Below are 17,861 nucleotides of genomic sequence, written 5' to 3' on the forward strand. Positions count from 1 at the left end.
TCATGGCTATACAAAAGCCCTGTTTAGAGTGTCAGATCAGCCTGTATCGCGGTAATCCAAAAAGGGTTGCCATATCTTATATAAATCTCTGCTTTTCGGTGCACTATATTTGTGAGAATGTCCAAAGGGATATTCCCCATGACGAGCTTATGATGACACAACAGACCCGGAGGTTTTTCAGACATCCAACACAACAGAATATTTTTACTAGCACAGGAAGTATGTGGCAGATACTAAAGGAGTATTGTGCATCCGTATTTACTGTGGAAAAGGATATGGAAGATATAAAATGTAGAGAAATAGATGGTGACACCTTGCAAAATGTCGATATTACAGAGGAGGAAGTGCTGGTTGTCTTGAAACGGGTAAAGGTGGATAAATCCCCAGGACCTGATCAGGTGTACCCTAGAACTCTGTGGGAAGCTAGAGAACTGATTGCTGGGCCTCTTGCTGAGATATTTATAGTATGGATAGTCACAGGTGTGGTGCTGGAAGACTGGAGGTTGACTAACGTAGTGCCATTGTATGAGAAGGGTGTTAAGGACAAGCCAGGGAACTATAGACCAGTAAGCCTGACGTTGGTGGTGGGCAGGTTGATGGAGGGAATCCTGAGGGACAGGATGTGCATGTATTTGGAAAGGCAAGGACTGATTAAGGATAGTCAACATGGCTTTGTGCGTCAGAAATCATGTCTCACAAACTTGATTGAGTTTTTTAAGCAAGTAACAAAGAGGATTGAAGAGGGTAGAGTGGCAGATGTGATCTATACGGATTTCAGCAAGGGTTTTGATGAGGTTCCCCATGGGAGACTGAATGGCATGGTTAGATCTCATGGAATACAGGGAGAACTAGCCATTTGGATACAGAACTGGCTCAAAGGTAGAAGAAGAGGGTGGTGGGGGAGGGTTGTTTTTCAGACTGGAGGCCTGTGACAAGTGCAGCGCCACAAGGATCCGTGTTGGATTCAGTACTTTTTGTCATTGACATAAATGATTCAGATGCGAGCATAAGAGGTACAATTAGTAAGTTTGCAGTTGACTCCAAAATTGGAGGTGTGGTGGAGAGCGAAGAGGGTCACCTCAGATTGACCAAATGGCCAATGGGCTGAGAAGTGGCAGATGGGGTTTAATTCAGATAAATGTGAGGTGCTGCATTTTGGGAAAGAAAATCTTAGCAGGACTTATACACTTAATGGTAAGGTCGCAGGGAGTGTTGCTGAACAAAGAGACCTTGGAGTGCAGGTTCATAGCTCCTTGAAAGTGGAATCACAGGTAGATAGAATAGTAGAGAAGGCGTTTCCTTTATTGGTCGGAGAATTGAGTACAGGAATTGTAAGATCATGTTGCGGCTGTACAGGACACTGGTTCGGCCAGTGTTGAAATTTTGCGTGCAATTCTGGTCTCCTTCCTATCGGAAATATGTTGTGAAACTTGAAAGGGTTCCGAAAAGATTTCAAGGATGTTTCCAGCTTTGGAGGATTTGAGCTAGAGAGAGAGGCTGAACAGGTTGGGGCTGTTTTCCTTGGAGCGTCGGAGGCTGAGGGGTGACATTATCGAGGTTTACAAAATTATGAGGGGCATGGATAGGGTAAATAGGTAAAGTCTTTTCCCTGGGGTCAGGGAGTCAGAATGAGAGGGTATAAGTTTAGGATGAAAGGGGAAATATATAATAGAGAACTACGGGGCAACTATTTCACACAGAGAGTGGTACGTGTATGGAATGAACTACTAGGGGATGTCAGGGAGGCTGATACAAGTGCAACATTTAAGAGGCATTTGGATGGGGAAATGAATAAGAAGGGTTTGGAGTGTTATGAGCCAGGGATTGGATTGGTTTGGGATATGTGGTCGGCATGGATGGGTTGGACTGAAGGGACTGTTTCCATGCTGTATATCTCCATGACTCGATGATTCTATGACTTATATTATTATCTATTTTTTGGTGCACCATACTGGTGAGAAAGTTCAAAGGGATATTCTCCATGATAAGGTTACAAAGTCTCAACAGACCCGTGGAGTTTTCAGACATGCAACACAACATAATATCTTTCCTAGCATACAAAGTAAGGATGTATTTTTTTCCCATGTGCACCTGTGTAAGATACTCTGGGCAGGTCCAGGAAAAGACAAACCAGGTCCATCTCCAATTCGGTCCCCATGACCCACTCGACCACACCTAACACAGTTCTCCAATATATACAAAGCCTGCAGCAGGACCTCATGCAATGAGTAAGAGTGCCTGTAGTCATTCTGCATTTAGGACACGCTGAAGATAATCCCACTTTGAATTTTGAGAGAAAATCTGTGGTCAGATAGAACCTATGAAGATTTTTCAACTGCATGGAATGAGTTCTATTACAGATCAAACACCTTCGAGTATTTTCACAAATATCCTCCCATGTCTCCGAAGAGATCTAAAATCCCAACTCTCTCGCACAGACGTCACAAAGCTGCACAGCATTGTCTGCGGGGACACTCTCCAACAAATGGTAAAGGGTCCTGACAGAGAGTGTATTCTTTACAATAATCCCCTGCTTCTCTGTATCAGATCTATATGTGGTTTTTAAAATTGTGTTTTTTAATCAAATCTATAAGCTGGAAAAAAAGTCTCTACTAGGTAGTTCATACTTACGTGTTATTTGATCAAATGGTATCATTGTTTCTCCTTCAAGTAACACGTGGTGGCTCAGTGGTTTGCACTGCTGACTCAGCGCACCAGGGGCACGGGTTTAGTTCCAGCCTTGGGTGACTCGCTATGTGGTGTTAGTATATTCTCAACTGTGTCTGCGTAGGTTTCCTCCCACAGTCACAAACATGTGCAGGTTAGATGACTTGGCCATTGCTCAATCGCTCATAGTGTTCCAGGATCTGTAAGTTGTGGCATTAATCGGGGTAAATATAGGATGGTAGGGGAATGGGTGTGGGTGGGTTACTCTTCAGAGGATCGAAGTGGACTTACTGGGCCCAAGGACCTGTTTCCATACTGTAGGGATACTAATAATTCTAAATCACCCAAGCAAGGTATCCCCTTCGCTGCCCACGGTTTAAACCTGGAATCCATTATCCCCGGTATACCAATTAAAGAGGTAAGAAACATGGTTTTGGCTGTATTGCTTCGATGTGACGCTTTTTCCTTGAAATTTTAACAGTATTGATAATCATTATTTTATGACAATATTCCAAAATGTTGTCATAACAACAGACTAATAAGGGTTCACTTTGTCTGAGAGGGCTCAATGTCTAGCCATATCGATTCCGAGACCTCAGCGGCCCAGGCACTACCATACGATGAAAAAAAAAACTTAATTGATTGTTTTTAATCGGGGAGATCTAACCGACACATCCCGGGTACTGCGGGCAATTCAGCAAGGCCAATCCACTCTAAGCTGCATATCTATGGACGATAGGAGGAAACGAGAACACTGGGAGGAAATCCACACAGGCATGGGGAGAATGTTCAAAATCCACATAGAGGGTTGCTCGAGGTTCGAACTGAACGCAGCTCCTTGGTGACGGGAGGTAACAGTGCTAACCACAGATCCACCATGCGCATCTGTTAGTGCTGTTAGTTACTTGTGGCTAACTAAAGAAACCTTGCCTGACTTGTTCCTGTCACTGAACCTGACTCAGTCTGAGAACTTTATCATCGGCAATATCACCAATCTGGTTACATTTAAAATTTGGTGTCAGCAGTGGAGGAATGGGATGATAAAAGGAAACAGTGACACCCTCCAACATCTGTCAGAGCAGGAATTAGGATAAATCCACAAAGTGGGATTTTAGTCAAGTGGGAATTCTCTTTCCCAGAAGTTTGGCGTGGCTGGACCTTTATATTACATCGAAGCTGGCTTTGTCTGATTTTCCATGGACAGGTGAATCAGGGATAATGGTGCATGGAAAGAAACGTGCAGCTGGGATCACAATGTGATGAGCCATGACCTTATTTACTGATGGAGTAGTGTGAAAGGGCCGAATGGCCCACTTGTGTCCCTCAGCCCTATGTTCTGATGTTCCATTCAGCCCTCGAACATGCTAAAGAGGGAGAGATCGAGGCCAATCCGATGGTTAGGTGTAGTTTTGGACATGTACTTGGAAAATCCAGGCTGGATCAGGAAGTGACCACCACCCCACCCCCCAGTCCCTGTTTACAGGCTTCCCCTCTCTGTAACTTCTGCTCCAGATGTGGGTCATGTTGCAGACCCAGATACGCTGGGAATACAGCCACATATCCCACCCAGGGTTAAAACAACAAATCCTCTGCTCTCCCTGAATGCAACATTGTACAACACGATTTCCAGCAAAATAATCCGTTACTTTCCAAAAGCATAACATGTGAAATTAATAAATAGGAACAAGAGTAGGTCAATCAGTCCCTCAAGCTAACCCTGTCATTTAATAAGAACATGGCTAATCTACTCCAGGGCTCAACTCCACTCTCTTGCCGACTCCTTGTATCCCTCCACACCTCTCTGAGAAAGGGAATTCCAGACATTCACTACCTTCGGAGAGAAGACATTACTCTGAATCTCAGATTGAAATTGATGTTCCTTATTCAGTATCTATATCATCGAGTTCGACACTTTGCTCAAGAATGGAAAAAAACTTCTCAACATCTACCATCTCCAACCCCTTCAGTGTCTTGTAGTTTTCAGCAGGATCACTCCTCATTCATTTAAAACCCAATGAATTATCGCCTCACCATCCTAGAGATTCTCAATAACACAACCCTTTCATCCCAGGAAACCACCTAATGTACCAACCGAGTTACTTGCTGCATCATCATGCTGACTTTACGTTTCATACCCAGGAAGACTCCAATGCCTTTCCTGTTCCTTTTCTGGAAGTCCTCTCCATTAAGTAACAGCCTGCCTTTTGATTCTCAGTGTCATTCTCAAACTCGGATGTGTATTGCACTCAGCTCCCTCCTTCAGGCTGTCAGCATAGATTGTAAATAACTGATGCCATCAGACTGATATTTGTGGTACTCCAGCAGATAAACCTTAACCATGAAGATCCATTAATCCTGACTCTCCGATTTCTGTGTTAAACAATCATCATCCCATGTTAATACAGTATCCGACGTCCTGGAGCTCCTGTTTTGTGTAAGAACCTTTATTTTGTAATATCTTGTGGAAAATCTCTGGAAAGCCTGGTGTCCACAAGATCCCCTTTATCAAGTCCGCTTGTTACATTTACAGGCATCTCCAGAAATACTTTGTATGATTTTACAGGCAAAATATCATTTCCCTTTCACAAAACCACCCTGACTCTGCGTGAAGCTTTTCTAAATGTCCATGCTTGCCAGGTTTTCCAAACTATACGAGTCCCATCTGTTTTCATTAGGTCCATGTGCCTCTAAATGTTTCCCACTCATATGTTTGTCCAAATGGGTTTTAAATGTTGTCGATGTCCTTGCATCTCCCACTCTTCCTCTGGAAGCTCATTCCATACCCACACCGCCCTCTGTGTATAAAATCTGCCCCTTAGTCACTTTTAAATCTACCCTCTTTCACCTTAAACCTATTCCCTCTATGTTTGGATTCCCCTACCCTTTGGAAAAGACTTTGGCTATTCACCCTATCCATACCTCTCATGATTTTATATGTTTCTATAATGTCACTCCACACATCTTACACTCCATCTGATGCTAACTTCAAGAACAAGCGTTTAAAGATAAGCACTGCAAAATTGAAACAATATTAAAAACGACAGGTAACCAACACTCAGCCCAAATGTCATGCTGTGATTTGTTTTTCTCCATGTTACAATACTAAGGCAGCATGAAACGCTTACTAGTGCCAATAAGAAGGCAAGCACCTGAATTCCTTTGTCTAAAGGGGGTGGTGACCACGACAGTGAAAACGGTTCTGTGGCCAGATTTATATAATACCACATGGTCAACATTCTCCCTCCTGGCCTCCGTATGACTTTGTGTTGTTGTGTCTTCTTTATCTGGCATTCAATAGAGAGAACCCCTTTCCTCCATTAAAACCTTAAATTCGACCCGTTATACAGAATCTTTCCTTTCACCACTGCTAAAAGCCCGTTTTTCTTTTGCCACACACTCTTTTCCCTGCCACCCATCCTCCACTTCCGGCAAGGGATTAAAAGACCATTTTGCAATTTGAAGAATTGTCACACTGGACTGGAAACGCTAACACTGTTTCTCTTTCTCTAGAGATAGTGACAGACCTGCAGAGTTTCTCCAGAAATGAATAGGCGCAGAACAATTTTTCAATTAAATAAATAAATATGGAATACTGGAAATAAAAATAAAAAACCTTTATAGAAGGTTCACTGGACCTGAAAGTTTAACTCTGCATTCACTCCAGAAAATTCTGCAACATCTTTAGCAATTTCTTCTCCAATTTCTGTTTATGAACAATTTCCAAAGACATATTGTCAAAGATGCCCAAACATCCTGTCCAACATGGAGTGTTGTACACTGGGAACTGAACAGGAACACATGGTGACAAGTGCCTTAACTCTGAAACTGCATAAGGCTGGCATCACTGACACTGCAGAGCTCTGATTCATGGTCAGGGAGAAAAACAGAAGGAAACACATTCACTTCAAATACAGAAGATGGCATTACTGAAAGGAAAAGATTCAGATTAGTACCTTAAATGGATATTGTTTATGTAACAAATTGGAGGCGTGACACCAAGGAAAGACTTCCAGCAGAATGAGAAAATGAAAATGGAAGTATTTCCGCATCAGAAACCAGAGTCGGTCACTGAATACAGGGCTGATGGGTGACTCGGTCTCGGTGTGAACTGGGGGCAGTCAGAAGCATTCAATTGTAGATATTGCAGCTAAAACTTGGTTATCATCTGATGCTGTAGATTTCAATGACAATCTGTAACTTTTCCCCCAGCATAGTCCATCCGTCTACCATTACCATCAAGCCGATCCATGGGTCAGTGACGAATGTAGGTGAACATGGTCGGGTCGGAATCACGTGCACCTAATCCTGATGACAATCCATTAAAACTACTGCACTTGACTGGTTACACTACAAACATCAGGACTAACATCTGATACAGAGAGAGAGATGATCCCAAGACCTACAAATCAGATCTAAGCTCTGTCGTCCTGTCAAATCCATGCATAAAAGTCGATGGACCATTTAACAACTTACTGGAGGAGAGGACTCCACAAATATCCCCATCCCAAATAATGGAACAGCCCTGTGCATCCATGTAAAAGATGCAGTATCTGCACCATCCTCAGCCAGAAGTGTTGTGTCGATTACCCACCTCACCCTCAATATGATATCCTCAGAATCACTGATGCCCGTCTTCAACCAATTCAATTCACTGCACGTGACATGAAGCAACAGCTGGACACTGTAGGTACGACAAAGGCATTTGGCCCTGACACCATTCCTGCAATAGGACTGAGGGCTTTTGCTACACAACCAACCGTGTCCCTGAGGAAGCTGTTTCATTCCAGCTCCAACTCTGACAACTCCCTGGCAATGTGGGTAATTACTCAAATATGTCCCATCCCCTAAGAAGGGAATAATTACAATTAGACCAATTGCCACGTCCTCAGTCCCATCAGGATGGCCAAATTGGTTGGGGTTATTTTTGACAGAGCTGTCAAACAGTACAGAAATAATCGGTTCAGTGTGGTTTCCGATAGACCCCCATGTGGAGATGGTGATCCATTATCTGGTGTCAGTCATATTGATCTTGTGTTCAATGTCGATTATAGATGTCGATCTCATTCCCCAGTGTACTTTCAGGAAGTGAATCCCCCGTGCTTTCCTGTCTGGCCTAAAAGTGACTCCAGACACACAGACATGTGATACACTCTTCAATGGTCTCTAAAACGGCCAAGCAAGGCACTCAATTGTATCAAACTGCTCCGAGGTCTTAAAGGATAAACCCGGAGAGAACAGCCGGCACCAGACTCGTTATCAGAAAAGGGAATGGGAAACACAATCCTGTTGACCCTGCAGAGACCTCCTTCCTAACAGCTGAGAGCTTGTGACAACATTTACAGAGCTTTCTCACACACTGCACAGAAGCATCGGGAAAGGAATATGTCATACAACTCATTGAGCTTTCCCTATTCTAGTTAATGGCCGAACATCTCCTCAACGCAGTTTTCCCCATACAATATACATATCTCTTAATATGTTTAAACATTGTGAAACATAAAATGAGAACTGCTGTAGTCCATTCAGCCCATCAGTTTTGCGCCTCCATTCTATGTACAGGCAGTTCACCAATAACACGTGTTGATTAAATACATTTCGACTGCAATGCAATTCATGAACCTTTTTCTTTCAAGTGAACTGGCATTCACTGTGACGCGATTCCTTGTCGGGCACCAGCTGCCTCAGAAAACCTCTGTCTACAAAAGGTACAATCAATGTGCTCAGCAAAAACAGGAATGCAATCCGCTCTGCAGGCCTTGAAACTGAGCCTGAAACTGGGAATTGTAGTCTATGTTTCGAAAGAAATCTATTTGAAACTGTGGGGAGAATGTTGGAGAGAACTGGATTTCCCCGTCGGCATCACATGGTCAGTCAGGCCCCGCGCGCTTTCTGGTGAAGATTGTCGTGAAAGATATCGTGCACCAGTGAGTGACTGTCGTGTGAAAGCGTTGCATTTACAGCGCTGTTCCATTACAACATGTAATTTAAAGATTTATTTAGACTGTCCTATTGCTTGTTAGATCAAATTTAATGTTTGGTTTTTACTGATATTTTTGGGGGTTCGCCAATTACCCTCTTTTTTTCCATAGACGCCATTATTAATATTGCACGATTTTGTACACCACAGTGTTGCACAGGAACACAGTTATTGCGTTATTTGAGAACAACCTGGAATGATAGCTGATTTTCTATCTTCACACCATACTCCTGCTCTCTGCCAGTCCCTTTAGTTTCCACAAATCCTTAATTATATTCAGCCCCTTGACTTCCACAGCCTGATCTGGGAGAGACTACCCCTGGTTCGCCAGTCTCCGAGTGCAGACATTTATCCTCATCTCAATGCAAAGTGGCCTGTCTGTACCTAATATTGTCGCCCCTTGGTTTAGACGTCCCAGCCACGGGAATTACCATCCCTGTTTCTAATCTGTCTCGCCCTGTCAGAGTGTTATATATTTCACTGAGATTTCCATTCATTTTCCTAAACCCCATGGAATACAGGTCCAGTCGTTCCAAACTCTGCTCCCACAAGAAGTCTGCCATCCCAGCGATCAGTGTGGTCATCCTTTACTGCTCTCCCTCAATGTCAGGTTTGTCGTCTGTTAGGAAAAGAGACCAAAACTGCACACAATACTGCACAATGTTCGGGATGGGGTCTCACCAAGGCCCTGAACAGCTGCAGTGAGATACATTTACTCCTGTACTCAAATCCCCCTGAAATGAAGGTGAATACAGCATTTTTCTTCCTTCCTGCTTTCTGCTCCTGCAATATTGCTTTAAGTGATTGGTGTACAGAGAGATCCAGATTCATTTCAAAGTTACAGTTCCCCACGTGCTGGGCCTACATACAATGGTCAGCGTGCCAATGCCATTCCCAGTATTGACTTCTGGCTTCAGAACTCACTGTCACACATGGACTCGGAGGGCTACGCAGAAATAAACAAAAATGCAGCTTAAGTTCATTTATAGTGCAACATTTTTCAACCACTCCTTTTTCAAATGAGAGGCTGCCAGTCCATTGTTCCCATCAATGTACACAACATCTCAATCTCCCCCATTACTCTCCATCTGCCACGTATTTGCCCAGTCACTCCACTTGTCTCAGTCACCTTGGAGCTTTTTTATATCCTCCTCATCCACTCAAAGTCTGACATTGTTTAGTGCTGTCAGCAGACTTGGGAATTTTGCATTTGCACCCATCATCCAAAGATATGATGTGTATTGGGAATAGCTGGAGCCCAAGACACGATCCGTACAATATCCGCTCAGCCTTCCATTTAAAAATAAAATATGGTTTTATTCCTACTCACTCTTTCCTGCCAGCTCTCCCATTCTAAATCTATGACCATATATTAGGCCGAGTCCCAGAGGATTCGAATTTGTGCAATAGGCTTGGGGCTTTATCAAAAATCTTTCTGTTAATCCACTCGTATTGCATTGATACCTCCTACATAAATTTCCAAAAAGCCACTTTCTCAAATATGATTCCCGTTTCATAAATCTCTGATGACATTGTCAATGCCCATTAATTTCAGTCCAATACTTTCTCTAAACTGTTTAGTTGCTATTTACATTCTATTCCCCTTTTCTCATAAGACTGAAATTCCCTAGTATTGCTCGGAAGTTTTCTTTTTGGTTTTGTTTTCTTCTGTGAAGGCATAATTAAAGTATTTGCTCCATAGTTCTGCTATTTCCCGGTTCTCAATTATCTGGTATCAGACTGTCAGAAATCTGCAACTTTTTTCTCTTAATTTTACCATTGACATATTTCCAGAAAATATTACAAGTTCTCTCTTATCAACTTTGTGAAGATAATCTTCAGAAACCCATCAATTCCTACCTTAAGCTACTCAATGATTGACCTTCCACAGCCATACAATCACCTAAGCACAGTTTCTGTACTACCAGAAATACAGCACAGTCTACATTCGGCCCACTTTCCGACACAAGACCTTAGCCGTCAATCTTAAAGCATTTGAAGTGCACAACAGTGTCGTTTCTAATGGCTTGAGGTTAGCATGACAACTGCTCAAGAAGTGCATTCCAGACCCCAACACGCTCTGGTTGAAAAACAATTCTCAAATCTTCACTAAACCGTAAATCCTTCACATTTAAAGTGTGTCATTTTGAGTAACAGCAACGGCAACTGTCTGTCCACCCTGTCCATGTACCTCGTAATCCTATCCTTCTGAATCACAGACCTCGCAGCCTTCTCTCCTCCAAACTAAACAACCTGAGGTTATCCAGCCTCTCTCCATAGCTGATATGTTCCATCCAAGGGAACATCTCTGCACCCCCTCCATGACAATCACATCCTTCCTCTAATGTTGTTCCCAGACCTACACACAGTATTCCATCTTGCCCTCACCAAAGTTCCGCATAGTTCTTATAATCTAGGCCTCGATGAATAAAGGCTATGTTTACATTCCCCCAGCCTTTCCCAGATTGTGTATTAACCTGTGCAGGCACATTCAGCGATGTCTGGAGAAGCACCCCTGAGCTTTCTAGTGTGCTGCCATTCATTGAGTACTCCCCTGTCTAGGTCTTTCTTCCAAATTGCATCACCTCATAGTAATCAGGGTTACATTCCATCTGCCATTGATCAACCCATCTGACCATTCCATCAGTATCTACCTGTAACATAAGGCCTTCCTCCTCACTGCCAACCACCCGGCCAATCTTTGTATCAAATCCAAACTTATTTATTACACACCCCACCCCTCGTCCATATTCACAGCTGCATCATTTATGAATACCACAAATAATAAGGTTAAAAATCTCTCAATATCAGTTACATCACGTGGTTGTGCACTTGATGAAGAAGCAGCGTATCGAGATCTCGTGCTGCCAAATAAACCTGTTAGACTATGGCCTGGTGTTATGCTATTTTTACATTTGTTCAACGCAGCCCAACAGTAGCACCTCCGAATCACAAATAATAAGGGACGCAGCACTGATGCCCATTGGTACAACATTGGACACTAGCCTCCAGTCACACAAACAGCCTTCTACCACTCCCCTCATTCTCCTACTACTAAAGTTGATTTAGATGCAACTTGGCAAGTTACTAATGAGTCCCACGTGTTCACTGGTTTTCTGTTCCACTTGACACACTTGTAGATTATCTGGGGATTCACTGTAATCTTGTCCATAAGGCCATAAGACATAGGAGCGGAAGTAAGGCCATTCGGCCCATCGAGTCCACTCCGCCATTCAATCATGGCATTTCAACTCCACTTACCCGCATTCTCCCCGTAGCCCTTAATTCCTTGTGACATCAAGAATTTATCAATCTCTGCCTTGAAGACATTTAGCATCCCGGCCTCCACTGCACTCTGTGGCAATGAATTCCACAGGCCCACCACTCTCTGGCTGAAGAAATGTCTCCGCATTTCTGTTCTGAATTTACCCCCTCTAATTCTAAGGCTGTGTCCACGGGTCCTCGTCTCCTCGTCTAACAGAAACAATTTCATAGCGTCCACCCTTTCCAATCCATGTATTATCTAGTAACTTTCTATTAGATCTCCCATTAATCTTCTAGACTCCAATGAATACAATCCCAGCATCCTCAGTCGTTCCTCATATGTTAGACCTACCATTCCTGGGATCATCCGTGTGAATCTCCGCTGGACACGCTCCAGTGCCAGTATGTCCTTCCTGAGGTGTGGGGCCCAAAACTGGACACATTACTCCAAATAAGGCCTAACCAGAGCTTTATAAAGTCTCAGTAGTACAACGGTGCTTTTATATTCCAACCCTCTTGAGATAATTGAAAACATTGCATTCGCTTTCTTAATCACGGACTCAAACTGCATGTTTACCTTTGGAGAATCCGCAACTAGCACTCCCAGATCCCTTTGTACTTTGGCTTTATGAATTTTCTCACCGTTTAGAAAGTAGTCCATGCTTGTATTCTTTTTTCTTTATTTCTTTTGTCCTGCCTTGCCCCTGTGTTAGTCAGTCCTCTCCACACGCAGACTTTCCTCCTTATTACAGTCTTCAATGGTTTGTCCCTTATCCTGTCATTATTTGCCTTGAATGTGGATTAGACAGCCTGATAAATTTTCTGTTAATTTCCAACTTGCCGTATGTTTTGTGAGTTTTCTAAGTTCACAGTGACCCACCGCTGATTCATTGAAACTCTAGAGAACATAGGCCGAGCTTCCTCATCACGCAATCTCGCCATCTGAGGGATTTATTTGGATAATGTCCATTACACTTCCTCTGTGGTCAGTATATTCTTTCTTTGATTTAGTCACCAAAACTGTTCTCAATACTCTAGGTACAATCTCACCAACACTCTGTGAAACTGCTTCAAAGTGTCTTTACATCTATATTCTGACTCCCTTAAAGGAAGGCAAACCAAACTTTAAGTCTCCACTTACATATATTCCTCCAAATAACCTTCACATCATTGTAGTTTCGAACTCACTGTGTGAGTTCTCATAGAAAGGCTTCTGATAACCTAAAATATGCCAATTCTACTGGATCCTCATTATCTATGCTGTAAGAATCAACTTCAAACAATTCCAAAGTTTGTCAAGTATGATTTCCTTTTCAGAAATGCATACTGAGTCTCTCAAAGTTTGCTGTTAATGTCTAAATATCCAATATCACATTCTATATAATATATTCCAACAGTTTCCCAACAAATGTCAAGTTAATTGGTCTGCAGTTCTCCACACTATCTCTTCTTCTCTTTGTAGATTCTTATATCATTCATCTATAGTGCTTGGATCACGTTTACGAATGTACATTTATCTACATCAGCTTCTGGACTCTGCAGAATGTACAGGAAAATAGAACGCAGTCATCAACAATGCAATCAATACTTCTATTTGTGATTTATGTCTGAAGATTTTGGTATGAAGTACATCTGGTTGTCAAGGTTAGCAATGCTCAATCCGGCTGCATGTTCAATATTGCCTTGTTACTGATATGAATTGACTTTATGCCTTTACTTCCACAAGTCCTATACAATCACTTCGTATTTCTGGGTGATTTAGTGGATCTTACTCCATTAAGACAGATGTAAACTAACTGGTCATTTGTTTTGCCATTTCCCTGTTATTCACCACAAACATGTCTCCCCCGATTACAAATTTCCACATTTGACTATGTTTTTTTTTCTTTTGAATTATAGATCATCGATGTTTGCAGTCCTTGTGTTCCTGTTTGTTTGCATGCATGTTCGCTTTTTGATTTCCTGATCAGTTTCATGACCCTCCTTTTCTGGATTGCAATTTTCTGAGAATTCTTTGGATTCCACAATGTCTGGAATTCTTCTGAAGTCGCTTCCTGTGATTAATATACTCTTTAATTTGTTATGTTAATCATCGAGTCACTTACTTTCTCTTTGGTATTTTCACCTGAAATAAGTCGACATATCTTTCAGACTATGCAGTATTTCTATAAATCTCCTGGTCCTGACCAGATATATTCAGGAACACTGCAGGAGGACAGAGAAGTAATAGTGGTGGCCCTGTTCGGTACTTTTGTATCATCAGTAGCCAACGGGTGAGGTCCCGGAGGATTGGAGGGTAGCGAATGCTGTGCCCTTATTCAAGAAGAGCTACAAAGAAAAACCTGGGAATGAGAGACCAGTAAACCTAACATCTCTACTAGGTACGTTTCTTGAGAAGACTCTGAGAGAGACGATATACGTGCATTTGGCAAGGCAGGGTGTGATTATGAGCAGTCAGCACGTCTTTGTGCGTGGGGGATCATGGCTCAAAAATTTGTGAGAGTGCTTTGGTGAAATGACCAGTAACTTTGACAAGGGCCTGGTGGTATACGTAGTGTATATGGATTTCAGTAAGGCCTTCCGTAAGGTTCCACATGGTAGGCTGCTCTGGAAGTTTAGATCATATGGAATTGAGGGGGAGCTGGCAAATCAGATCCACAATTTGCTTGATGGTAGGAAACATACAGTTAAAGTGGAAGGATGCTTGTCGGACTGAATGCCTGTGATGAGTGGAATGCCTCAGGATTCGGTTCTGGGGCAATTACTGTTAGTTTTATCCATGTATATTGTATGTACATATATATTTTTTCATATTAACCACATCTATGATTTAGATCAGAATGTACAGGCATGAATTATAAGTTTCAAGGTGACACAAAAATAGGTGGTATCGTGGACAGTGCGGAAGATTATCAGAAATTTCAGAAATGACAGCAGTGCCTTAATCAAGTGAGGAAGTGGGCCGAGAAATGGCAAATGGAGATTAATACGGATAAGTGTCAGTTCTTGCATTTTAGAAAGTCAAATCAAGGTAGGAGTTTCATGGTGAATGACAGGGTCTTAAGGAGTGTATTGAGACAAAGGGACCTTGGAATTCAGGTTCACGGTTCTCTGAAAGTGGAGTCGCAGGTAGATAGGGCAGTGAAAAAAGGCATTTGGCAAACTGACCTTCATAAGTCAGAGTAATGAGTATCGAAATTAGGGAGTTATGTTGCAGTTATACAGAATGGGTGGTGAGGCAATACTGGTAGTGTTATGTTCAGTGTAATTCACTTTGCTATAGGAAGGATGTTATTAAACTGGAAATAGTGCAGAAGAAAATTACAAGGATGTTGCCCGGACTCTATGGTCTGAGATATAGTGAGAGGTTGGGCAAGCTAGGAGTTTTTACTTTAGAGTGTATGAGACTGAGGGGGATCTGATAGAAGTGTATAAGATCATGGGAAGCATGGATAGAGTGAATGCACTCAGTCTTTTTTTCCACATGATTGAACAACCCACGAACTAGAGGGCATCAATTTAAGATTCGAGGGGAAAGAGTAAAAGGGAACCTGAGGAGCAATTTCTTTGACACACAGGGTAGTCTGCACATGGAATGAGCTGCCATTAGAAGTGTTTGAGGCGGGTACATTCACAAGATTTAAAATGCATTTGGACAAATACACGGATAGGAAAGAAGAAGAAGGATATGGGGCAAGTTCAGGGAAATGGGGTTAATGTGAATGGACATTTTGTTCGGAATGGACCAGTTTGGGCTGAAGGGCCTTTCTCTGAGCTGTCGGACTCTATGACTCTCACAATCATTGCTTCTCCCATTGAATGTTATATCATACTTCCCCAATTCACTGGAGCGTAATTAACCCTCTAGCCTCCGGGCTTCCATGATGTTTATCCAGAATGTTCAAACATTCGATATTGTATTCAGACGCCGTGTAAAAATGCAACATATTGATGTCACTATTCCTCCAAAGCTGCTTCAGAGCAAGGTTATTAATTAGTCCTCCTGACAACACAATATCAAATCTGAAATAATCTCCTGTCTAGTTTGGTTCACAACATACTGTTCAACCGACCTGATACACACTTACGGAAGTTTATCTTCACAGTATTAGTAGTCACTGCAGTTTCGGTGCAACTTGAGACCATCCATTATTACTGCAGCACACACGATTATTTGTTACTCATTCACAGGATGAGGGTGTCGCTGGATAACCAGCATTTATTGCCCATGCCAGAGGGCAGATAAGAGTCAGCAGTGTTGCCTTGAGTCTGGAGTCACTTGCAGGCCACACCAGGTAAAGACAGCAGTATCCTTCCCTCAAGGACATCAGTGAACCAGATGAGTTTTTCCAACAATCGACAATGGATTCCTGGTCATCATAAACCCTTGATTCCAGATACATATTGAATTCAAATTCCACCATCTGCCTTGTCAGGATTTGAATTCATGTCCCCAGAATATTACCTGGGTCTCTGGGTTAAGAGCCCAGTGATAATATCACTGTGTCATTGCTCCCCCTTGAATATATTTGCATACATAATTTCCAGAGTATATGTTGTAAAGTATTTATGTGACAGATTTGGTTTTGATATATTTTACATTAATGTTTGCTTCCCCTTGCTATTTGTAAGATCCACCCAAACTGATTCTGTGGGAAGGGAGGGAAAGGGTCTGAGGCGTTATTCCTGATAGACTTGGACAAGACGTTCAGGGAGGCTCAACTCAACACTGAGATGATCTGAAGAATTGGTCAGCAATACAGGACAGGCATCAATATTCTTTCCCCCCACTTTGCCAGGATAAGTGTCACCATATTCTTCTGCTCCATCACACTCACTGTATATCTTGTTATAACACCTACCCCCGAACAAGGCTCACACTCTATCTCCAAATAAGGCTCAAGCACGACCACACTCACTGTTGAATTCAGCACCTACCTTCCCTCGGTTTTTCTGTCACTGACACAATAGCCCCTCACACTAATACCACTGCATTGATACAACACTGTGGTCAGACTCCCTCCGGACATCTCACCCTTCCCCCTTCCCCTATACCAGCATTAACAGCAGGGACACACACTCACACCCTCACACCTTCCCTCCTCTTCTCTCATTCCAGGAGAAACATCCTGGAATAGGACATAAAGGGCCACGCAGGGTGTTAGAGTGCCCGATATCCGTTCCCTCACCCTCTACCTCGACATGTGGGGAGGATCCTGGAAAGAGCCAGAGAGGACCAGGGCACCTTGTGTGGAGATTCTGAAACATAGACATCCCACCAGCCAAGTAAGCTGCAATGTTCAGTAAAGAGCAATTATCTATTTAAACTCACTGGCAGTTCCAATCACATCTCTCTCACTTTTCAGGCTTAGTTAAAAGATGTCAGATGGAGAAAGAGCGTCTGCAATGGGATACACAGAGGAGGGCAGGGTATCTGCAATGGGATACAGACAGGGGGGAGGGCAGAGGGTCTGCAATGGGATATAGACAGGGGGATGGCAGAGCGTCTGCAATGGGATACAGACAGGGGAGGGCAGAGCGTCTGCAATCGGATACAGACAGGGGAGGGCAGAGCGTCTGCAATGGGATACAGACAGGGGAGGGCAGAGCGTCTGCAATGGAATACAGACAGGGGAAGGACAGATCAAATGCAATTGGATACAGCCGGGGGGAGGGCAAAGCGTCTGCAATGGTATACAGACAGTGGAGGCAAGACTGTGTGCAGTGGGATACAGACGGGGCAGGGCAGAGCGTCTGCAATGGGATACAGACAGGGGGAGGGCAGGGCATCTGCAATGGGATACAGACAGGGGAGCCAGAGAGTTTGCCATGGGATACAGACAGGGCAGGGGCAGTGTGTCTGCAATGGAAGACAGACTGGGGGAGTGCAGAACATCTGCAATGAGACACACACTGCGGGAGGGAATAGTAACAAGCAATGGCATACAGACAG

Source organism: Chiloscyllium punctatum, chromosome 12 (assembly GCF_047496795.1).
Source record: "Chiloscyllium punctatum isolate Juve2018m chromosome 12, sChiPun1.3, whole genome shotgun sequence".
NCBI lineage: Eukaryota > Metazoa > Chordata > Chondrichthyes > Orectolobiformes > Hemiscylliidae > Chiloscyllium > Chiloscyllium punctatum.